Raw genomic sequence first — 25,817 nt, 5'->3', positions numbered from 1 at the left:
ACGGTTGTGTGTGTTTGTGTGAGCTGTTGATGGACGTTACAGCAGCCTGTGGGACACTGTTACCTTGTGCTGGACAAACACACATCGTCATTACTAGGTTATACAGTAAGCAAAAGAAGATGCTGTCTACAAATACAAAAGAGAGAACCCAGAACTGTAAGACCACTGTCCTCAGCCTAACCAAGCAAATAAGATAACTTGTGCAATCTCTAACCCCAACCCTTACTCTCTTTTGAGGGGGTTCTTTTTTATTTATTTTCTCTTTCCTCCACAGCACATCAGGGTAGGCTTGGCCCATGGGATCCACCTGCCCCCACTCCACTGGCTATGGCAACAAAGCCCAGTATGTCTGAGCCTCAACCTGGTGGCACCCCTTGTGCTGCTCCTGCACTACCTGGCTCCTCAGGTACTTCTGTCCCAGAGGACAGGCCTGTGGTTCCCTCCAGAAGCAGTGGCAGAGTGGATGATTTTATCACCTGAGAAGAACTTCTGGGGATGGTGAGTAGGATTGTATGTCACACTGTGGCAGCATGCCTATGCCACCTGGAGACACTCATCTCCATAATTGTACTGAATGACACAAGGAGGTGCAGATGTCAGACAATGCAGCCATTAGTGCAATGAGGTGACAATGATGACAGTCCAGTAGGTGAGGACTTGATTCTTACTGTCACCCAGCTTGACATCCATGGGTTTGCATGTTCCATACCCTTACCCCAACCATGGTGTTCACCCACTCCTTTTCTTCACCATCCCTGTCTCTTGTCTTGTATGTTCTGTCTGTCAACAATTGCTTCCTCACCTTGCCAAATTACCTGCCTCAGACAGACCTGCATCCCTTCTCCAACATTCTTCTCTCTCTTCAAAAAAAAAAAACAAGCAAAAGAAAAAAAATAGGGCACTTGTCCCAAAAAAATAAATTGCCCCATACATAGCTCTCCATGTTGCACACGTCTACTTGACACACTTGATTCGGGCCAAATGGCTATGCAACATGATTACATTGTTGTCACCTCTCTCTATGGAGGTGACGGTCTAAATTCAGCTAATCTTCTGCACATATGATCAGTTTTTTAGGGCACATTCCCATTATAAATCAGATATTCACAATACATACATGTGTTGTCCACCCCCAAGCAATAAAACCCTGAGGGCTCAGTATTTTTACTCACATATATCAACCACACTACAAAGTGTAATATATAATGTGTGCTCAGTCATGGAGAGGGCCAGTCCATGGTGCTGACAACCTTGCTCTGCTAAACTCAAACATCCAACTATGCTCAATAAGGGGAATTGTGTTTTACACAGTTAGGCTTCTACACACCTAGGGCACATTGTACAGTTAGGCTACTGGTCTCATATGAACCTATGAATCTATGTACATATGCAGGCCTCACAGCCTATTGTCCCCCACATGGCCTGCTGATGTCATCTACCATAAGTTTACCTTCAGCCATATATAAGTCAAACTTTTGCTGTGGTGCTTGCATTAAGTACTAAGTTCTATAGTCTGTGTACTTAGATAGGTAAGGTTTCTGTTCTCACTGCAATTGTGTGTGTGTGTGTGTGTGTGTGTGTGTGTGTGTGTGTGTGTGTGTGTGTGTGTGTGTGTGTGTGTGTGTGTGTGTGTGTGTGTACTCAGCAGAGTAGATGTGCTATCCTACAGTTACTTCTGCAATGGCATGGCTTGTTGGGCTTTTTATACTTGCAGAAGCCTACACATCCATTTCAAGTTGGGGGATGGGGGCAGCAGGCCTAAGCTGACACAAAAGGTTGGTGTCTGTGAGGGAGAAAGTGAAGCAGGCAGGCTGTATGTGTATCTGTAGGGGTCCTCCATGTGAAAGTGATGTGTGAGCATCTGCATGAACACAGCGAAGCTTAGTGCTAGCTCTACATCTTGGTATGTTGGACAGGTGTGAAATGTGCATGGTAGAGGTGGCAGTTCATCGATGTCACTCCTGAACACAGGAACTGGTCCTGCCAAAAGTTGTACTGGCACCTCCACGCCCAAGGTTAGATGGAGTGCTGCTACCTGAGAGTGGCCAATGTCTGCTGGATGTGCTCCCTTCACGGGAACATCCAGGACCATGACCTCATGGCCTGCCATGTCTGGATGTGGACAGCACACTCCCTGATGGACCAGCATAAGTGCTGCCACTACGGGAGTATGATCAGGAATGAACATGTTGGCTCTCATCAGATGTTGTGGCTTACCTCTGCCCATGAGTTCACTGTTCCCTTTCCAGCAGATGTTCCATCACAGACACTGGTCATTCCATGACAGACACCTCTCGGTCCATGACAGACACCCCTCATTCCAACATGTCATTCATCTGATCCAGGGAATCTATGACACTGTGGAGGCAGTCATGCATGTCAGATTGTGCTACAGCCACAACCCTGAGCATTTGTCTGGAGTGCCTTACTGAACATGCGTGTGCCTCCATGATGACCCTATATATACCCTGAGTGACACAGGAAGAGACACCTGCAGCAGGTGGAGGAGGGACAGCAGGCCCCCTCTGAGGGCCCTATCAACGATCCTGCATGGCAGCTTGCCAAAACTTTGGCTATGGCAAGATTCAACAGGCAATGAAACCACAGTAGACACACTTCCCTGCTCAATGTCATTGCCCTCCACCTGTCCGATATATGTGGGCTCAGTGGACTGGGTAGGGGTAGGCCTACTGGCTGTGTCCAGAGAATAAGAAGAGAGGTCAACCTCTGTGCCAGATTCAGCCTGTGCCTCAGTTTCGCCACCATCATAATCAGTGAGACACTGACATCAGGTTGCACAGAGCCCACACTCACTGTCATGATCATCTGTGATAAAAAGGAAGAAACACAGGCATACATTAATACCTAAACTACTGTGGTGCAATATATGCTAAACAACTAACAGTGCTACCACTATTACAGACAGTGCAGCAATATACACAACAGGCCTAAAATAATGCATTTGATTACTAGAAATTGATCTGCATTACTGAAATGACTTGATTTGGCTTATCAACTGCAGGAGGCCTACGGTACTGGATTCCTGATGGTTGCGAAAGAAGTTAAGCAAGAGGTAAGGCCAACATCATCACATTTAACAGTAAGACAGGAGGTACTATATGTACTCCTCGCAATCAGCATGACATTTTACTTTAATAAGTATGTGGCTGACAACTCCAAACTTAGCTTATCACTGTACTAATATTCAATCCCCCCCACAAAATATATAAGTGACACAGAAGTAACCTGGAAGCTCTTTCTGGAACTGAGAAGGAGCTGCACCCATGTCAAGGACATATTGTGGGCCACTCTGCTGTGAGTTGTCCTGTGTCAGAAGATTCACCAGGAATTCCTCATTGGGGTGAGAGGTGGTTCTGCAGCAGACCCACCACTGGTTACCCTCTGTTCTTGGGCAACAGCAGCTCTATGCCTCCGTGCAGATGTAAGCATGTCAGTGGCCCTGTGGTGCACCTTCTCATAAATGTGGCATGGCTGCCAACGGCATTTATGTTATCAGTGATTTGCTGCCATATCCTCACCCTCTCTGGCATATTAGGATGACCCCTTCCAAGAAGGAAAGCACCATGTTGACATAGCAGTAAGTCAACTGTGTCACTCCCCAAAAGAACAGTCCATTCTAATTTGTGACATAACAATAACTTTTATTTGCTTCCCCACCCACTAAAGAACAGGCACATGAACCATTTTGCTAATAAAACACATTGGAAATGCTAAACATGCATTCAAAGGACTTGTCCTTGATGCATTTGTACATATGTATCACACAGCTTACTATTTTCATGTATCGTCAATCATTTATACCTCTGAAATGGCTTGACAAACATGGCCATGCCATCAGTACACTTCTAAATAATGCATACAGATAATAGTGAAAAAGCTTTGCTTCACATTATTCATTAATATATTCCAGCATATGCATTATGTAGGTAAAAAAATACAGCATACCTGCTAGAGTTCAATGCTCCTCTGTAAAGAAAGCTTGAAACATAGTTTGCTTTACTGAACATGCAGCAAGTATCCTCGCCATAATTTTGGCTAGCTACACATTTGCCTTTTATAATCTAGTAGATTATTAATGGAATGCGTCTGTCTAGGCTGTGTTTCAGAGATGCTAATTACAACATAAGCAGCAGAATTGCATTCTAATCAATCAGTCTGGTGGAGCTATTCACAAAGAATTGCATGATAATCAACTAGTCTGGTGGAGCTATTCACAAAGTAATAAAGCAACGATTTAGACTCCATGCTCTTTTTTTCCTGTGGATTTCAAAAGTAGTGGAGTACAGACACAGAATGTCTACACAGACAGAATGTTAGGAGCTGCTGCTGCTTACCTCCATTTGTATGTGCTACAGGTTGCAGGTGATGTTGCTGCTGCTACCAACAAGCCTAGGTCAAGACAGAGAAGAGTTTGCAAACCACATTTAACTTATCATAGCATATATGACATGGACATTGTAGAGTACTACTTGGTGGACAGGTACACAATACAGGAACTTTGTGACCTCTGCTGGCCTCAGTTCAGAGCCACAGCCTTTACCTCCCCATGTACTGGCTATGTACTGCTTGGATTACATTCAGCCCTGAAGTAACACTGTTTCAACTGCTGCATTTACAAGGTACGTCATGAACATGTACTGTATTGTGTAATAATATTATGACATGTCCTTGTATTTCATCACTTGGTACAGTAAGCAACTACAAGGTGGGAAATTTGTATAGAAATCAATGTCATATGTGACAGCAGAGACTTATTTGACTTGTATGCATCCATTAGCAAGTAGTAGGTCTCAAAGATTCACACATTGATACCTCCCCAAAGTAATGATGATCACTGCATACCCTCAGTTTAGCAACATACATTAAAAATGGGAAATCATAACAGAGAAATTTGAAAGTAATGAGACACATAGCAGTTTCCAGTGTTACCACCCACACAAGATCAAACTGGAAGGATGCTAAACAAGGAAAGTAACAAGAGCAGCATAGGCTTGTTTGTGCCATAACAGTAGCTCAGCTTGGATCCACCCTGCTTGAAAAAACATTATACCCTTGCATGTTCCATGACAATAACCCACCTTTACTCCCCGCCCCCAAAAAAGCAGTTTATGCTTGTTTGTGGCATTCAACCTGCCATTCATTTGATGGCAAATGCATATCATATTGTCACCAGTAAATATCCTCACACATTTTAAGGTAAATACAGACTGGCTTACACACTGCATGTCTCTGTGTACTGGTCAGATAACTGATGAATGACCAAGAAACACAGAAAGGTAGGACACAGCTGTATATTTGCAAGGAATAATCATAGCAGGTTGTGTGACCAGTAAGTGCAGCACATCCAAATATATTATATAGCATACATTTACAAATATCAGGTCATGCCTTGATATCAGTGTACATTCAGTTGCACTTGGTTGTGTGAGGTATTACATCACATATTTGCTGCAAAGGTTTTTGTTCATTGGTTCATAGGTTGGTACTAGGCTATCGGCCCTAGGGCCTATACAAGTTAGCCATAACAATTCCCTGGATATTTCTTCCCACAATATTTATAGGTTCATAGTGAGGCAAAGATGGATAAGTCTCCCCTCCTGTTTTGAAATAGTGCATTCCAGTGAAAGTCAGGATCTAGATCTGTGTAGTCATATCTCATGTGTACTAACAGTTTCTACTGTGTATGTCATAGACTGATTTTTCACATTTCAACTAATCATCCATTTGTTATACTTTTCTGGGGGGGGGTTTTGGGCCATTGTTTGCACGATGTACCTCTTAGCAGAAATGGCTTTGGCTAAGCGCATTTTGTGCATAGAGTGGCAGTGCACAAACTGCATGAATTGGCCAATCACGTAGCAGACAGCCACACACATAGACCAGATGCATTAAATTAATAGTATTGGCCATCTCACAAGCACATTTCCTGGCAGCACACACTATTATACAACATGTTTGCTTTGTTGTAAGTGATGCACAACACTTTCAAATGTTGCAGACTCATAATGTGTGCATTCCCAGTAAGAACGATACCTACAATTGGCTGGAAGACATTATTCTACATTGGTCTTGATCTGTGATTGGAATGGCTGGTGTTCCTAGAGAATTTTTGAGATTCTGTGCTCAAAGATGGGGTGTCCAGGAGTCCAAAGTATTTGTTGGACTCCTAGTCAATGAACATGAGCCTAGGCGTTGTAGAGGGGCTATCATGGCTCAGATTACAAAGCAGAGGCATGGAATAATCTGGTCTGGGCTCTGACAAGTGCTACCAGTATCCCTCACACTGGTGAACAATGTAAGAACCACTACAGAGATGTCAGGATGAGGAATAGGGATACCCTCGACTGTTGGATCGAGGAATGTAGGACTGGGGGCACACCACAAATGTGTAAGTATCACTTACAAAGACTACTTGTCAGAGTTAAAAGATGGATATATTCAGGATTGGTATGCTTAAGGGTATTCTGTTGTTTTCTGTAATTTCCACAACCATCACACCAGGCACTGAATGTGCAGACTCATGCCACTAGATTGGCATGGATGTGAGATGCATGTGGTATGATGTATGCATCCCAACAATGGGTCTATTTTAGCATTAAAAGTTATGCCACATTTACTTGCTACTTATACAGTTGTATCCAATTGAGCATTCATTTCTTAACTGTAATAATGAAGTATGCATGCATTACTCTGGAGGGCAAAAACAGTTCATTATTACAAAGTAGTCATAGGTTGTGACTTCAAAATCCACACTTCCCAAATATGTTAAACATACATAATATATTAAATATGTTAAGATTTCATCAATACTGCAATGTAACGTCAGAACTAGATTGCTGTAAACTGTAATGAGTATATTTGGACCATGCATATGTGCAATGTATGCACATGTCAAGGATTGCTTACTACAATCTGTAGTATATTATGCATCTGTTAGAAGCTGGGTAGTCTGAACAGTAAACAAAGGTATTTATTAGGGATTTGTAGTGATAAAAGTAAAGGTAACAGAATAGAGTAAAATAATTGTATCAGTGCTTTGTATATCACATGTGGACTTACTAATGTTCTCCCTTTTTTTCTCTCACCCCCAACCCTTTTATCTCTTTTTGTTTTTCTTTTTTCTGGGTTTATTTCTTTGTGTTTACCCACTCCACTGGCTACAGCATCACTGTCCAGCACATGTGGGGCAGTACCTGGAAGCACCCGTTCAACTGCCCCTGCACTACCTAGCTCCTCAGGTAGTGATGCCCTGGAGGACAGGCCTGTGGCTCTCTCAGAGCTCAGTGGCAGAGGGGGTGAGTTTATCACTCATGACGAACTGCCAGGGATGGTGCATAGGAGTGTGTACCACACTGTTGGTGCACACCTATGTCAGTTGGAGACACTGTTCTCCATGACTGCATTAAATAACATAAGGAGATACAGAAGTCAGACACTGCAGCCATCAGCACAATGAGATGACAGTGATGACAATCCTGTGGGTGAGGACTCGATTCTCGCTGTCACCCAATTAGATGTCCATGGGTTCGCTATATCCCCACTCTCATCCCATCCATAGTGTTCACCCACCTCATGTGTCCTTCACCCTCCATGTCTCTTGTCTTGTTTATTTTGTCTGTCTGCAATTGCTTCCTGCCCACCTTCCTCACCCAGACATTCCTACAGCCCTTCTCCAACATTCCCCTCTCTCTCAAAAAAAAAAATGGGCACCTATCCAAAAAAAAAAAAGTTGTCCCATACATAACCGCTATTTCACATGCGTGTCCTCATGATACACATGATTCTGTCCAATTCTTTATACAACAGATTGTGTTGTGGTCAGCCCTCTCTCTGGAGGTGGCAGTCCAAATTCGGTCAAATTTGTATGTTTTATTCTGGAAGAAATGGATAGCTATGGTTCTTTCCAACATCCTTTCTGCACAGTCTTGCCTTGCTTTCATTTTGTACATTCCCCTGCTTGCTCTCCATTTCACCACTTTCCTATCCTTCCCATTTATTTTCTTTAAAGAAATATTGTGCAATGGTGTACATCGTGCATTAACATGCGGCTACGGCCAATCCAGTTCTCAGTATTATACAGTTTGATTGGAAACCAGCACCATCTAGCCATATTGTACACACTTCAAAACAACTATCACATTTCAGAATTTGGATTTACACATGTAAGATTATTTGACACTGTTAACATACACCTGGATTCAAACCAAGTACCATCTAAACAAAAAAAAATATATGTATCACTCCATTAACATGTGGTGCTACAAACTCAGTTGATTAGCAGGTGTATTTTGGAGACTGTATAGCAAATGGCAGACTTAACTGCTGCTGTATACACCTGCTAGTTAGCTGAATCCCTGGCTACAGGAATCAATGCACTTGATGTAGTGATAAATACCTTTTTGGGGCAAATGGTTTAGCTATAGGTAATAAAGTTAAGTATTTTGTTAGTAGTGTTACTTATTAATGCTGCTCTATGCTTCCGCATTACTGCTGTACAAGATGAAATGAGTATTGCACAATAATGCTTTATAAAACATTACAGGGGATCACGCAATGCTGCTTCATAGAAATTTAATGAAGATACGGCATTAGTGATATGTGGAGCAAGCACTGGAAGTGCAAAGGGAAATCTTTCCTAAACTGTGTCACTTACTATTGAATGTATTAAGTACATCTGCCATCTAACTGAATCTGTGGCAGCAAGTGTTAATGCATTACTGGAGGCAGATGGTACTGGGTTCAAATACAGGTGGAAGTAATAATCTTACAAGCATGTATGATACTTTAAAAAGATCTACTTATATTGCTGTCTTTTGCATCACATTGGTGAGCACCATGCACTTTTGTGCAATAATTCTTTAAAAAAAGAAATGGGGAAGATAGGAAAGCGGTGAAATGGGGAGTAAGCAGGGAAATGCACAAAATGAAAACAAGGCAGTAATGTGCAGGAAGGATGTAGGAAAGAGTCATAACTATCCATTTCTTCCAGAATGAAACATACAAATGTGGCTGAATTTGGACTGTCACCCCCAAAGAGAGGGGTGGCCACAACACAATCTGTTGCATAGAGAATTTTATACAGAATGTGAAAGAATCATGTGTGTCATGAGCACATGTGTGTGAAATGGAGAGCTATGGATGGGAAGATTTTTTGTGGGACAGGTGCCTATTTTTTTTTTTTTTTTTTTTGAGAGAAGAATGTTGGGGTAGGGCTGTAGGAATGTCTGGTTGAGGTAAGTTGGGCAGGTAAGGAAGCAATTGCAAACAGACAAGACTAAAAGGCAAGAGATATGGATGGTGAAATACAGATGAGGTGGGTGAACGACATGGATGGGGAGAGGGATGAAAAATCTTGGTCCCGTGCATGGCAAGGCATTTTGTCATGGGTGATAAACTCATCCCCCTTCACCACTGTGCCCAGAGGAGCCCCTCCAGGGCAAAACTAGCTGAGGGGCCGGGTAGTGTAGGAGCAGCAGACAGGATGCTACCAGGTACTGCACCAGACATGCCGGGAAGTGGTGCTGTAGCTGGTGGAGTGGGGGCAGTGGATCCCATGGGACAATCCCACCCCACTGTGCTGCAGGAAACCCAAAAAAAATAAATAAAAAGTAAACACAAAAAAAAGAAAATAATAAACCCCAAATAATTTAAAATAATAAACACAAAAAAAGAGAGAAAAGGGTGAGAGAAAAAAGGAGAACATTAGTAACTTCATATGTGGCATACAAAGCATTGATACAATTATTTTACTCTATTCTGTTACCTTTACTTTTAACACTACAAAATCCTCTAACAATTTTTTTCCTTACTTTTAAGACTACCCAGTTTATAACAGAGGTGCACTACAGTACAGACTGTAACCACCAATCCTTGATGTGTGCATATACTGCACATATGCATGCCCCAATTATACTGATTACATATTACAGAAGGTCATTTGTGCCACTGGTGCAGAGGTATAAAGTTACATTCCAATAATGATGAAAACCTAACAGTACTGTATTTTTAGGAAGAGCAGTTTTTGAACCCACAACCAATGACTACGCTAAAATACTGTACGGTTCTTTTGTCCTACAGACTACTGCATGCATACTTTTCCTTTTACAGTTTAGAGGTTCATGCCCACTGTTATTTGAGAATATGGCACCATTGCTTTGTACTACAGACTAAGGTATGCATAGTTTCTTTTACAGTTGGGATATGTATGCATGGTCAGTTTGATACATATGCATGTTCTAATTACACTGAATACAGATTACGGAAAGTCATTTGTGCCACTGGTAAAGCGGTATGAAGTGACATGATGATTTCTTAACTGTCTGTATGTAAAATTTATAAACTCACTGTGGAGCTTTTCTCCCCGGGTCTCCACTGAAAACGAGCCAACTGCTCAGCTGGACCAACCCAGTCAACAAATGTAAAATAAATAAATAATAAAATAAAATGATGAAAACCTAACAGTATTGTATATTTGGGAAGCACAGTTTTTGAGCCCACAACCGATGACTGTGCAAAAATACTGTACTGTTCTTTTGTCCTACAGACTACTGCATGCATACTTTTCTTTTTACAGTTTAGAGATGCATGCCTACTGTTATTTGAGAATACGGCACCATTGCTTTGTACTACAGACTACGGCATGCATACTTTCTTTTACAGTTGGGATATGCATGCTCAATTTGATACAACTCTATTAAATATCAAGTAAGTGGTCCTTAACTTTTAATGGTACAAAATTGCTATACAAATTATTATTATTAAAATACTTTTCAGACAATACTGTTCTGATGCATACATACCACATGCTTCTCACATCATTACTAGAAACATGGCATGGGATCAAACAATCGAGATTGTCTGCTCAGCAGCTGTAGAAAAATAGATCAGAACACCATTATGAATACCAGTCTTGACTATATTCAGCTTTTAATTCTTACAATTACTCAATGAAACTGATACTTACACATCTGTGGGGTAACCCTTGAATGACATTCCCCCGATCCAAAGCTCAAGACTATTCCACTTCCTCCTCTGGAGGTCATAAAAATGATGTCTGCATTGCTCACCTGTGCTGGAGATAACTGTCACACTGTTTAAGGCCCTGGCAATACTATTCCAGGCTTCAGATTTATATTCAAAGACAGAATTATCCCACTGTAGCAACTTGGGCTCTAACTAGGAGTCCAACAAAAATCTTAGACTCCTGGACACCTCAACTCTGCATCCAAAAGAGCATACCCTCACCAGCAACTCCAGACATGCCTGCCATAGTTCAAGCTCAATGTCTAGTGAGCATTTCCTGCCAATTGCAGTTTATATGGTGCTGTTTCCTGCCTATTCCACATCTCAGGCTTATCAAGAGTGCGCTTCTTTTGGATTTGAAACATTTGAAAATGTTGTGCATCCCTTACCACTGGACAAATACATCAATAGAGAGTGTGTGATGCCAGGCGCCATGTTTGCATGATAGTAAGTGATACTCAACAGTTGTGAACAATGCGATTCTTAGCTGATTAGGTATACAGGCACTTGTGTAAGTGGGCTAGTCAATTTTATCATATACGTAGTTTTCCTATACCTGCAGCTATTACAAGAAGAAGATTGAAAAACATTGTGCAGCTTGCACTTTATTGCTATAATCTGAAATCTCACAAGAGTAAAACAAAACTTCCCAACTTGAACTAGAACCTCATACCATCTGCACTCCATCCCTACACTTAACACCTGCTGCCATGGGATTAGTGAGATAGATATCTGCTATCTTAGTAGTTATTCTAAGGTTCTCACTGTTAACTGCAGAACATCTCTGCTTACCATGGTTGCACGATGCACAATATTAACTGAATGCATCTGGTTCACATCTGTGGCTGATGATTCATTTATCAAATGTTTTGGTAAGTTTCAATATGTTTTATTAATATAAATTTTGTATAAAATGACTTGGGTTTTATAATACATGAATTTTATGAAATAGGAATGTTTTTAAAGTAATATTAAGGCATATCACATAACTAGTAATGGAAGGGGGTCAGGTGATCAACCACATGATGATTTAAAAGTATATTAGTTGAATGGTTTGTGTTTTATGTGTTATCTGAAGTAGTTTGGTACTGAACCAAATGAAAGCACTCATTATTAATAAACGTGGATTGTGTGCCGTGTCAGTCTGAGTCTGCTTCCTTCTAGATTTTTTTCATATCTGTGGCTGTCAGGGTCCTGTCTACAGCTTGGGTGGTCCACCCCTCCAGTTTATGTGCTACTGCACTTCGCGCAAACCAGCTGAGCATAGATAAACATGTTTATCCCAAGTGGCTCATCACACAAATACTGGCAATCAAAAAATTTTTTAAAAAGAATATAAAAATTTAAAACACAAAAGGCAGACTGTCCACAGTTTTGCAGAATGTCCAGATATTTGCATCATATTATTTGACCTGTTCCTTGTAAAATGGGTGGTTTATTGTGAAATCACTGAAGATTGCATATCATGACATATACATTTGTGTTCTGTACTTCATATCTTTCAGAAAATACAGTACATGCTTGTCCTTGATCCAAATTCATCATACAGTTTTCATGGCCAGTAACACTAGGGCAAGCCAAAAAACCTTGCCTATATGTGCCATGTGTCATTAATATTCATGGAGCAAGATTGCATGCATGATGAGCAGTATAGTGTACATGAATACACTCTGTGTAGGCTCTGTGTAGAACCTACATGGAGTTTATTGAATCCAACAGTGGCATTAATTTTCACTGGTATTTCTGTGATGTATTCTACCATCATTTTTGCCAGGCATGGAAGGCACCTGATATAAGCTTTCAGACTTTGCAACTTTGATTTATTGACTAATAATCCATTGTATGTTTTTTTTTAATATGGTGGATTGCACAAGTTTTATTCCTAGTAGCTGGAAACATTAACCATTATGCCAAACCACATAATGGTTAATGGTTAATGTTTCCAAAATTGCTATTACACTTCCCCTAAGATTGCATTCTTTTCTTTCACTGCACTTCTAAAGTATACATATAACTTTTGTCATGTTGCCATGGTTATCTTGCCTTTGCAAACACAAGTGCAGCTTTTAAATGGCAATAAATTAATTCTAAAACACCTTCTTATGTTCTTTCATTATTACAGGGACTAGAATTAAATGTTTTGTTTATTGCTAATGTTATTAATTTAATGTGAGCTTTTTTTTTAACAGGAGAGGTAAATTGTGAGTAGAAAAGATGCCAGGAGTGGTTTGCACTTGTCCCCTCTAGGCTTTCAGATATTGGCAAAGACCTTTTCCACCACCATAGTGTCTTTTTTAGGCAATGCCAAACTTCTAAACCTACCGACGTAACTGAATATATGAAGGAATATCTGAAGGTGGTATTGCTCAATTCTAGAAGTCTTAACAAACTTCACTCTCTACAAGCCTTCCTTTCCCTGGAGAGTGTAGACATCTGTGTAGTAACAGAGATGTGGTTTAAAGTTGTAGAGAGTACCCCAGCAGTTCAAGGTTATAATGACTTTCACACCTTTAGACAAGCTACTGCACAGCACAGAACTAAAGGTGGAGGAGTCTCAGTCTATATTAAAATAACCTCACAGCCAGACTTGTAAAAGTGTATGACCCATGATTCATACATGTGCAACTCAAACAGGGTGTCGTACCATATGTTTGCAACCTATAGGTCCCCTTCCATATCCCGGGACACCCATACTGCCTGTCTCAATCACCATTTCAAATGCACAAGCCCAGCAATTCCTAAACGTTATTAATACCAACAACCTAGAACAGTTGGTCCATTCTCCTACCAGGGGTACAAACATCCTTGTCCTTACACTCACAAACATGGGGAGGGGGGTGATGTTCCTCACTGAATGTAATATCTTCACTCATCAGATCTGACCATAAGGCAGTTTTACTGGAAATAAAAATTAAGTCGAGGGATACAACGAAACCAAAAACCTTTAGGAACTATTCCAAGGCTAACCTCTCTCTCTCTCTCTCTTCCTCACTATTAAACAACACCTTGGATAAATCCCAAGCACTCCCAAACACAGTAAACACTATAGCATATGCTGAGCTATTTACAAAATCACTGTACAGCTATATTGATAGCTGTGTAGAGCAAGCTGTGCCCACTCATATTAAGAATAAGGCAAACTCAAAAGGTAAGCCACCTGGTGGAATCACAATATCAATCGGTTATACAACAAAAGAAAATAAATCTTGTTCAAGCATAGGAGGAACAAAGCCATACAAACTAAAAGCCCCCTGACCAATCTAAACAGGCAGCTAATAGGGTTAATTAGTACTTCAAAGGCTAAATTTGAAGAAAAAATAGCTTCTCAGGCAAAGGACAACCACAAAGCTTCTACAAGTATGCCCATAACCTCACAGGAAATACATAACAATGTACAGAACTTATTGTAAATAGCATCATCCATACTAAACTGGAGGACATTGTCAACATTTTGGCTGACAGATTCAGTTAAAATTCTCCCGCCACTTCCTCCTGATAGTCAAAAGGAAACAGTGCATACCACAATCCCCCCAACTATTACTAGGGAACAGGTCATCAATGCACTTTCCAGGGCCAAAAACACTGCATTGATGGGCTCTGATAACATCTTGAGATGTTTAATAAATAGCATGAAACATGACCTGTCTGGTCCACTTGAATCACTTTTCAGCTGGAGCCTTATGTCTGCAGTCATTCCCCTGCACAAAGGCGGTCCAACCACTGAGCCTAGTAACTACAGGCCTATAAGTCTTACCAACTTCATATGTAAGGCCATGGAAGGAATCATCATGGACATGATAAATGAGGACATTGGTAACCTGCAAACATTGAATCTATCCCAGTTCAGCTTTCTTAAAGGAAGGTCATGCGTATTACATCTGGTGGACTTTTTGAGAGGGTCGCCAAAGCATTGGATGAAAGTAAGACTGTGCACACAGCTTACTTCGACCTGGCCAAGGCTTTTGATGCAATACTCCACTCAGGCATTATAGACATGCTCACTAATTTAGGTAGGAACCCTTTTTATTACCTGCTGAATAGCAAACTGGCTCAGTGACAGGACCCAGGAGGTCAAAATAGGTGAGGCCACCTTCAAGAGGCCAGTCATTAGCGGAGTTCCTCAGGGTCTGTACTGGGCCAGCTCTTTTTTGGCATCTATTTCTCTGAAATGGAAGTAGATGTTGAAGGTTTATGGCTGACTACATTTGCAGATGATTGTAAGCTGGTGGTTACCATCAACTCCCCTGCAGACACTAGCATTCTTCAAGAAGGTCTATTTCTGACTAGCAAATGGTGCCTAAGCCATGGTCTTAAACTCTGTGCTAAGAAATACATAATTGTGCCCTTTGGAAAGTCAACCATCCTGGCTAGTTTCCATGTTGACAATACTCCCCTAAGAGGTGACCCAGTGATCAGGGATCTGGGTTCACCCATAGACAGTTGCCTTACCTTTAACCACCATGTGGCCACAGTGGTGAGGAAACTCTTTTATGTTACGCAACTTATAAGTAAGGGCATAGCATCTAGTTCCAAAGAAGTCATTATCCCACTGTACTCTGCCTTATCAGACAAATCATACAGTATAATGTGCCCTTTGGTATGTACTTGACCAGGCATATGCTGCAACTAGAGCAAATTCAGAGGTTCCTTACAGAAATAATACAAGGCGTAACAAACTTACTTTGTGCCAAGTGCATTAAAGCCCTTTCCCTCTACCTGGTCTCCTATAGACTGCTGAGGGGTGATCTATGCCTGGCTTACAAGGCATCTGCAAACCCCACACTTATGAATCTCCTACATATTTGAAAGTCAGGTAGTACCAAAAATACAAGGTCTAGAAACCCAAATTTTGTCTGTGACTTAAACAGAACATGCTGGACAGACAGATATGTGTCCCAGAGACTGCCACTTCTATGGAGCAGGCTTCCAATCCATGTGAAGCTGAGTTCATCTGTTACCCAGTTTAAGTGCAGCCTAGACCAGTGGATGGGAAATTTACACCTGGCCTGGCACCAATGTCCCTTATGGACAGAGGTAGTTTATTAATCCCTGACTCTCTGTCCTTTTCAGATACAGGAAATCATTATTCTTTCAGGGAAAACTTGGCTAGGCTTAGAAAGCCCCCCCCCCCCCGGTTGTTAGCCTAGTAACAATCTGTGAATCTAAGAATGTATGAAGATACCAAAGTGTGTGTGACTTCTTTGCTTACATCACCTGCCAGTTGGCTCAAGTTTTTATACCTGATTATGTACTTAGAAATGCTAATAAATGCCAATAACAGCCCTTAAACCAGACCTCTTCATGTATTATTTCTTATGCACAAGACAAAGGTACAGAGAGAAGAGGTCAATACTGGCTACCACATGTATAAAGAGTGAAGTCCTGACACTAATGGAGATATCTGCAGTGTTCGCATTCTAATGATTGAGAAACATCATAGTACAAGATGATGAGATGATGACATGATACATGCTCTATCTGATGATGTGTTAAACAACATGAAAAATCCAGTCATATGACTGCCACCTTTTTTTTTAAAGAGCAGAGGCAGACTATCATAGTGAATTAGTTTTAAAAAAAATAATAATAAATAATTCTCCTTTTATTGTATTTTGTCCAAGAACAAATTAACTTCTGCGTCGACAATTTTGAGTTTTCAGATAAAATTCCTCAAAGGGAATGACTTTCTGGAGGGTACAACTTCAGTATATCTCAGCAGAATAAACACACCTGTCCTCATTAATTTCCTATTGTACCAGCATCTCTTCTAGTACTATGTACAAATAAGTTCTCAAAATATGAAATCAATGAGACAGAATGAAATAGGATATGGGGGTAGTGCTACCACCTGTTTGACATTACTTACCAGTAATTGTATTTTGAAACCAAACCACATGTCTTTACATCCTGCCATCAGCTGCTGTAAAGGAACCTAAGATACATACCATGGTTTAATACCCTGCTGACCTTAAACCCTAAGGACCCATTCACTGCCTACTGCCACTGCTTTTTCATTCATCCTGGGGCAAAGTCGGTGAGGCAAAGCTCTAAGACCATCATAATGCAGGAAAATGGATTATTTTCTGATCTAATCAATATTTTTCCCCTCACCCAAGCATAAGGCATGCAGTGACATCAGTGCAGGAAACAGTTGCATATCTATTCGTGGGTACCCCCTCCCCCATTGAAGATGTCTATTTGCATTTCCTACCTGCCTTCTCATATACATTATGGAGATCTATATACCCAATCCCCCTGAAATATGTAGCAGTGGTAACCAGCCTCCCTGACACTTCCCTTCAGGATCCTGATGTGTACACAACACTACTTCCTCCCTGTCCACCTTTTCAGGGAGAGACAAACCGACTGACAATGAATGATCCTCTTCTGGATGGTCCTCTGTCTCTGGGCTCTGTGAATGAACCTGAAATATAAGTGTCACAGATAGGAATGTTCCCTCTTCAGCAGTAGGCCAGCAGCAAAATCATGTTCTTTGCAGGTTACTGAACCATTCAGTTGTAGCATGACCCATATCTTCAGTCTGACATATAAAACAACACTTTAATCTAGATATCCATTTTCCTCATGATTCACACTCTTACAGGTAAACTGTATCACTTGCGGTGTAGTAGGGACCCAACCAGTAAAGTACAGCTGTGTAAGCAAATGTACTATAACAGTACATGTCCAAATGATCACTGCTGCAGTAGCCTTAGCTATACAGTTATATCCTGCTAAGTATTTAACAGCCAACCAGTTTCCAAAACTTAAGGATGCCTTCCACACACCCAAACCATTAGTAAGCTTGAGCTGACTACAAAGCATAGTTGGGATGCAAAGCCCTTCAGAACTTTCATGCTGACAGAGAGAGGGGGTGGCTAAAGCCCTGAAAAGGTCAATGCTAGGAAAATAAAAAATAAGGATCCTCATTCTGGCAACAAAAAACAAACATAAGAGGGTGGAGGGAGGGAGTAGCTACTGCAGTAGTGATTGTTCAAACATCTACCATTATGGTGAGTTTACTAATACAACTGTATTATGTTCATCATTATGATCACTGTTGCAGTAACCTTAGCTACACATGTAGATTGCCATAGCTTAGACTGGCTGGGAGGCATACCTCTCAACTGTCCAGATTTTTGCAGAATGTCCAGATTTTTGCCTCAAAGATTTGGTCGGCTCCTCATAAAATTTGTGGTTTTCTGGCAAATCACTGGGATGATCCCAGGAATGAAATCACTAAATAATGACATACATTTGAGTTTCAGACTTCAAATCCTTCAGAAAATTAATTTTAACACAAACCTTGTTATTCTAGCAACTTTCTAAGTTTGTAAGAGCACTATTTAAAATGTGTCCCTATTTTTGGGCCTTTGCCCCCCCCATTATGTCAGGCTTTGTCCAGATTTCCTGAGTCAAGAGGTTACGAGGTATGCTGGGAGGAGGAAGGATGAGGAGCCAGGGGACCCTAGAGAATGGTTCTTGCAAAGCTCGTCTTGGAACTGGAGAAAGAATCCAGTTTAAAGCGCTTTGTAAAAGTATAGACAGAGGACCAAGTTGCTCTTCTAGAATACTATTAGAATCCAGTCCTTTCCAAAAAGCTACAGATGAACCCAAGGCCTTGGTAGAATGAGCCCTGATCCTGGGTGGAATCGCCCTGTTGCAGTGGGTATAAAAAAGGTAATAACATGAGACAACCACTTGGAAATACTCTGCTTTGACACAGGTTGTTCTTTTTTGCTTTCACAAGAAATAAGCTGATCAGAGATCCTGAAAGATTCTGTTCTGACAAGATAGTACCTGAGTTGTCTGCTGACATCCAAAGCATGAAGTATCCTTTCTCCCTAATTTTTAGGTACTGGAAAGAAGACAGGGAGATGGGCAACTTGGCTCAAAGTAAACCTGGATGCCATTTTAGACATCAATTAAGGATTAGTTCTCAAGGAAACCTTGTATTTGTGGAAAATGAGATAGGACTGACCCACCATAACAGCTTGAAACTCTGATAGTCTTCTTGCAGAGGTCAGAACGAGTAACTCTGTTTCCATATTTATTTATTTATATTTGTTGACATATTAAGAACCTTAAGTTAGCCTGATTGTTTTTCCGATGCAAAATTAAAATCCCAAAGAGCCACCTGTTTTCTAGGAGGTTAAGTGTGCAACACCCCTTTTAAAAACATTCTTACATGAGATTGCATTAAAAAAGGGGGATACATGGACAAACATGCTGAAATGGCCAACAAATGAACCTTGACTGAAGAGTAAGACAGGCAAAATGATAGTGACACACACAAATAACGTAGAACCAGAATACTAGTCCTGAAAGAGTGCCAGTTCTTGCCTTGCACCATATACTGTAGAAAACCTTTTCCATTTACTAATATATGATTGTCTAGTAGTAGGTCTTCTTACCTCCACTAACTGCTGCAAAGCTTCAGAAGCACTTAGCAAGTTTATCTTTTTCCTGATTTCAGAACATAATCACCGCACTCGATGCACTGCAAATAATTTGCTAGTAAAGTTTATTGTACTTGGCATACAGTGTAATAAAACAGACATGACACTGTAGTAAACAGCTGTCTTACTCGGGAATAATCACTTTACTGCATCTTCATTTTCACAGATTATTCCAAATGTTTTCTTTCCAGCACTAATTACTTGTGGTATAACATTACAAACTCACTTAACAGCAGGGCTGTCACTGATGGAATTCATACATCTGTAGTCTTCTCTCTAATAATCCATTGGTAAACAATGATTTATAAGTTTTACACTGTTTTATTAAACTATTTGCCAAGCACTATACACCTTACTAAGTATCTTATTTATTTTACACCTTTATTGAATTATCACTTGTGACATGGATTTATTGTCTGGTTGGGTAACTGATTGTGTTTCCTTCTGGTTATTTTGCAATAAAATCTGCTTTATACTACAGAAAATACGTCAACCCACTACAGAACTTTTTTTCTCCTCCTCATAAGGTGGGGCTGCATAATATTCCATCAGGAAATAATTGGACAGCTGCCCAGTATAATGATCAGAAACACTGGTTTATTAAATTGAATAAATATATATCCACTGAAGTAACTAAAGTAAAAACTACACATTAGAATAAGAAAACTCACTTTACAAGATGAAGGCATACTTTTAACAGAAATAAATTGTAAAAATAGTCTTTGCACTTGATCTTTAAACTGAAAGTGAAAATGGGAGGCCTGGATTCTGATAAATCTGATCTCTCCACTAAAAAATCTCCCTTTCCACACATCCCAAAACAGGAATCTAATTTCAGAGGATGTTGATGCTGGGAACCATACAAATGTTAGGTACCACTGGATTTTTCTTGTGTGGAGTCTTGCTAGAGGAATCATTAGAATCATAGGTATCTTGTGACCCAGAATCCTGAGAAATTCCCTACTGAGAGAGCAGTCTAAGGAATAGTGTAGCTAGGGTGGGGCAATAGGAGCAACTGCCTGGGGTGCAATCAGCCGATCCCAATATTGAATGCAATACAGGCTTTTAGAAGCCGGTATTGCATTTCTGGTCAAACCCAAGTACTGTAGCACTCTAAGTTTGGTCTAAACTGAAGCAACTGCTTGCTACATTCCAGCAAACAATTTGCTACTGTATAAAAGTTAGACTTTTTTTAAAAATAAAATCTGAGCACTGTAGCACTCAGTACAGGCAAGATATAAACTGTAGCAACTGTTTGCTACCTTTGTACCAAGCAGTTTGCTACAATTTATTAGAAGATTTTTTTTAACTAAAACTTGAGCACAGTAGAGCACCATCCAGGCAGGCTATAAGAAATTATTTATATTTATATTCATTCATTCATTCATTTATTTTTAATAAAAAGGAAGAGGGTTCGGGCAGGGCACAGAAATGGGAACTGAATACCTGATTGGCTGGGCAGGAGGTGAGGTGTGTTGTGCATCTAGTAACCTGGTTGGTATGGCAATAGAAGGAAGAGGTTTTGAGGGGGTGTGGATCTGTAAGTGGCATATACAATAAATGGAAAATGTGAATACCTTGCAGTCTGCAGTAGGCTACCACAAGATCTAGACACATTGTAACTACCCCTTGGAGCAGTTCATAGGCCAAAGGATAATGCAGAGAACTGATCAAGTGACCCAGACACAGAAACCTTTTGAAACACCTGAAATTCAGATCTATAGGAATGCAATGCTGTGCATCTTTTACATCTTTTTACATCTAAGGTCACCAGAAACTCAAATGTGGAATGAGTGGTAACAGGTTGTGAACAGATAACATTTTTTTAACTTGGGTAATATCACATATAGGCTTAGAAAGGAAAAATCCAGAAATGGTCTCCATGAATCTTCTTTCTTTCTTTGGCACTATAAACATTTGTAAATAAAACTATTCTTCTAACTGAAGAGAAGAGGCTGCCTCTATCACCCTCTGAGACAGCAGATCCTGAATGACAGGAGGGAGAGGAGGAGTTTGGCTTGACAGATGAGAGGGAGAGAGAGACTCCCGCTGCCATCTGTAACCTAGATGGATCACTCCCAGAACCCATGTGTCTTCTGCAAGTATTAAGGGATTCCCAGGGTAGGGGTGGCTTATGGACAGTCATTCAGACTTATTAGGCTGTCCTTTGTTCTGAGAGGAGGTCCTGCTTTCTTTTTTTTTTTGGACCATGCCTGCCACTGCTTCTTAAACTTTTGTTTGCAAACAGCTTGTTGTGATTGTTTATTTTGCTTTTTGAAAAAAAAGGTAGCAGTAGTAGTTGTAGTAGTATTAACCCCCTTGAAAAGCTCAGAGAATGAAAATCTCAGAGATCCCCTGTATCAGCTTACATCTCTAATCACATTTTAGGGACCTCTACAGCAGAATGTTCAAAATCTAGTTCTCTAGTCAAGGCAGAATTCAAAATTTCAGATTTAATTTCTTCTGGTAGGTTTTGAGTATGCAACCAAGCAATCCTTCTCATGACAATTCCAGTGGCAGCAACCCTGAAAGTGACACCAGAAGAATTATAAGCACATTTCACACAGAGTCACTTAAGACACAGGAGCAATTTGGTTACACAAAGAATTTTTTTTTTCCTTAGAAGAGGAACAGACACTATAATGGTCTGCATGTTCTCAAAAGTAGCAAGCATAAACTTTAACATATGAGCTTGAAAGATGAGAATTCTAAAATTAAGTGTTGCAGAAGAATGTACTTGATCTGAACTTGTCTTCATTTGCTCTTCAACCTGTGGGACACAGATCCGGGATGGATCCAACTCGGTTGCATTTTTCCAGCATCAGATCTGAGCTCCAAGCTCCTCCCTCACCCATAATGCCCCTGTCTCCTTCTTCTCTTCAGATATCATTTTCTGCGCTCGTTGCAAGCATTGTGGTCCACTGCTCTAGGCTTTTCTTTGGGTAAGTGAGTTAATTATACTGAGTTAAATCCTCTTTCTATCTAAAAATGTTTCTTTCTATCCTTTACATACCCCTACCCGTTTGCATTCAGGTGTCGGTTTAAAAAAAAAATCTCTCTCCTTACTCTCACTTTCTTTGTCCTAGCTCTAAGTGTGTGTGTGCATGTGTGTTTTTCTGTTTGGCCTCTCTCTCTCTCTCGCTAAAAATGTCACAGACACCCAAACCAGTTTTCCGTAAGTGCACAGCGTGTGGCCATAAGCTGTCCCCAGCTAATGGCCACACTCTGTGTGTTGTTTGCTTAGGGGTTCCTCATCTCGATTCCTCCTGGTTGATCTGTGTGGGGTTTAATCCCCGCACATTGATCGACTGGAGGAATAAAGTTATACTCAAGGGCTTCTCCCTCCACCTACTATGGGGGCCCAGGCTACCCCTTCTGTTTCTACTTCTGTCTCTGCCCCAGACTATGGGACTCAACCTCCCGCTAAGAGGACTGGGGACATAGAGAAGCACAAGCACTGAGACAGGCTGAGGAAGCGGTCCCCCGACCGCTCTTCCTCAAATGAACCACCAGCTAAGCTCCATTCAGCTCCTAGCATTGGTTCTCCCCAACTCCATTCTTCTTGTTTCTCCCCAAAGCTGGAGGTGCCTCGGAGCTGTTCCCCAGAATTGGCATCACCTCTCTAGCCTGGTGTTGGTGGTCTTTTCCTCCAGATCCACCTGCAGCCTTTCCAAAGCTGAGGTGGACAGGATGATGCAGAGATTCATCCTCACTCAGATAGAGATGGGAGTCTTGCCTGCCCCCTCTCCCTCTGGAGCAGGGGGCATGCAGTCCACCTTCATCTTGTTAATGCCTTCTCCAATACAACCCCTGGTTTAGGAGTCCTTGGGTCTGAGGACCCTTAGTGTTGAGGTGTTGGTGCAGACGGAACCTGGTACCTCAACACTGACCGTTGTCTTGAGCGGGTTGGCTCCAATGAGCTTAAAGATGTCTGGCTCTTGGAGCCATAGCCTTGGGGCCAAATCTGAGGTGGTGGTTTTGGCTCAGAGTTTTTCGGAACACAGCCTTCCAATCTGAGCCTCGGCACCTGCAGGTTCTGCTTCAGCTTCCTCGTTGATCCAGAGGATTACAGACCCGATCATAGCACCAGCTCAGGGGGTTCATTTTCCTTCTTCCTTTGACATGGTGGAGAGGGTTCTCTCGATCCCACTGAGACATGGTGGAGAGGGTTCTCTCGATCCCACTGAGACCCTTGACGATTTTGTCCTAGGAATCCATCCTGGCTTACTCTGTCTCTGATCCAGATTCCACCATCCTGCCACCTCAGGGACAGCCTTCTGTCTCTCTGCCGCAGGGAGCTCCCACACAGGAACAGCTGGATGTTTTCGAGTCCTCCCCAGAGGCTTCCCCTGAGGAGTTTCCTCGAAAACACACATATAAAAGGAGGCACTTAGACTCCCACCCAGAGTCTCTCATGGAGGACACCGACTTGGAGGAAGGGGAGGGTTCCCCCAGATGATGTCTCATTTAGAGACATCATGGAGATCCTGTGGCAGTGTGGGGGGTGGTATGTCCAAAAACACAACCCTGACAAGTTGCTCTTCCTGGGGTGTTTGGAGAAGGACCGTCTACTTCCTGGATGTCCCCTCACGCAGATCTTCTGGTGAATCTTGTTACATCTCGGGCATAGAAGGAGCCCGACATGGTGAAGCCTATCCCCAAGCAACCTGATAAGGTCCTCAGCTCCCCTACCGATAAACCACACTGGTCAAAGGGACCTACCTATTGATGTCATGCCTGGCTCTGACTTTGTACCTTCTCAGAGCCCTTCAAGGCATCATTTACAAGTGCCCCATACAATGGTTCCACTCTCTTTGGAAAGATGGTACGCGACACACTGGTCCAGAGCGAGAAGGATGGGAAGACTCTGCCGTCAGAATCTGCTTCTCAACCCCTCAATGATCTTTCTCCAGGAATCAGTGGGGGACAAAGAAGATGTGGTTCTGGAAGTCTCAGGGTTATTCTCAGGAAGCTCAGGACTCACCTTCCCCCAGAGGTAGAGGGGGATTCAACAGATGCCACCCTTATGGCAGAGAGGGTCTGAGAAACTAAGGGTCTCGGGATTCATTCTCAGACAGGCCTGCACAGCAGCCCTGAAGGGTTGCCTGGCTGGTCATCTCTGGAGGAAGTTGGGGGTCAACTCTCACTACACCAAACAGCCTGGGAGTCTATCACAGATGATCAATGGATGATGCGAATCATATCCAGAGGATATTCAATCCCCGTCCTTCAAAGGCCAGTTCCAGCCAAATACCTTCTGGATGTTCTACCCATGCAAAGGGAGGCAGCAGCACGGGAAATTTCCAAGCTGCTAGAAAAACGAGTCATAAGCCCGTCCCCCCCAGACCAGTCCAGATTAGGCATCTATTGCAGGTTCTTTTTAGTGCCAAAGAAAACGGGAGGGGGGGGGGGCTTGAGGCCAATTCTGGATCTCTCTACCCTGAAACTGTCAGTAGCCAAGATGAAATTCCGGCGGGTCATACTCCAATCTGTCCTGCCCTTCCTGCAGGAGAATGACTGGATGTGCTCAGGAGACCTTCAAGACAATCACATCAAAATAGACAGACGCTCTCGGAGATCTCTCCTCTTCTGGCTGGGGGCCAATCATTACCAATTCAGAGAGCTACCCTTTGGTCTCGCCACAGCCTCCAGGGTGTTCGAAGTGATGGTGGTGGTAGCAGCTTACCTGCATCTGCAGGGCTTCCAGGTCTTCCCCTACCTGGACAATTGGATCTTTTCCGCCCCCTCCAGGCATCAACTCTGCCAAGCCAAGGATGTCCTTATCCAAACTGCCCACCAGTTGAGCATCCCCATAAATCTCAACAAATCCCTGTTAGAACCGGTTTAAGTTCTGGACTTCATTGGAGCCTGATTAGACACCATTCGTCCCTCAAACTTCATGTTTTGCACATTCTTCAAGTTCCATCTCCTCCTGTGGAATTTGTTTTAAAGGCATTGGGGTCCATGGCAGCCGCAGTCACCCTCGTTCCCACAGCTCGGTTACACATGAGGGTGCTCCAATGGACTCTGGTGGTCCAGTGGTCATTTCTAGATCTACCACTGTCACATCCTGTCTATCACAAGCATGCACAGATCCTCTTCTCTGGTGGATTCAGTCCCTAGATCTTCTTCATGGTTGCCCATTTATTCTTCCAACCCCTCTGACCACAGTGACTCCGGATGCCTCCCTACTCAGGTGGGGAACATTGTTTGGGAAGGACAGTTCAAGGCATGTGGTCTTCCCTGGAGACCCAGTTGCATGTTAACATCCTAGAGATGAGGGAGGCGATATTGGCATTGCAAGCTCTTCATGCC

Source organism: Protopterus annectens, chromosome 1.part2 (assembly GCF_019279795.1).
Source record: "Protopterus annectens isolate FY-2018-M chromosome 1.part2, PAN1.0, whole genome shotgun sequence".
Lineage (NCBI taxonomy): Eukaryota > Metazoa > Chordata > Ceratodontiformes > Protopteridae > Protopterus > Protopterus annectens.
Note: the sequence above shows the minus strand (reverse complement) of the source record.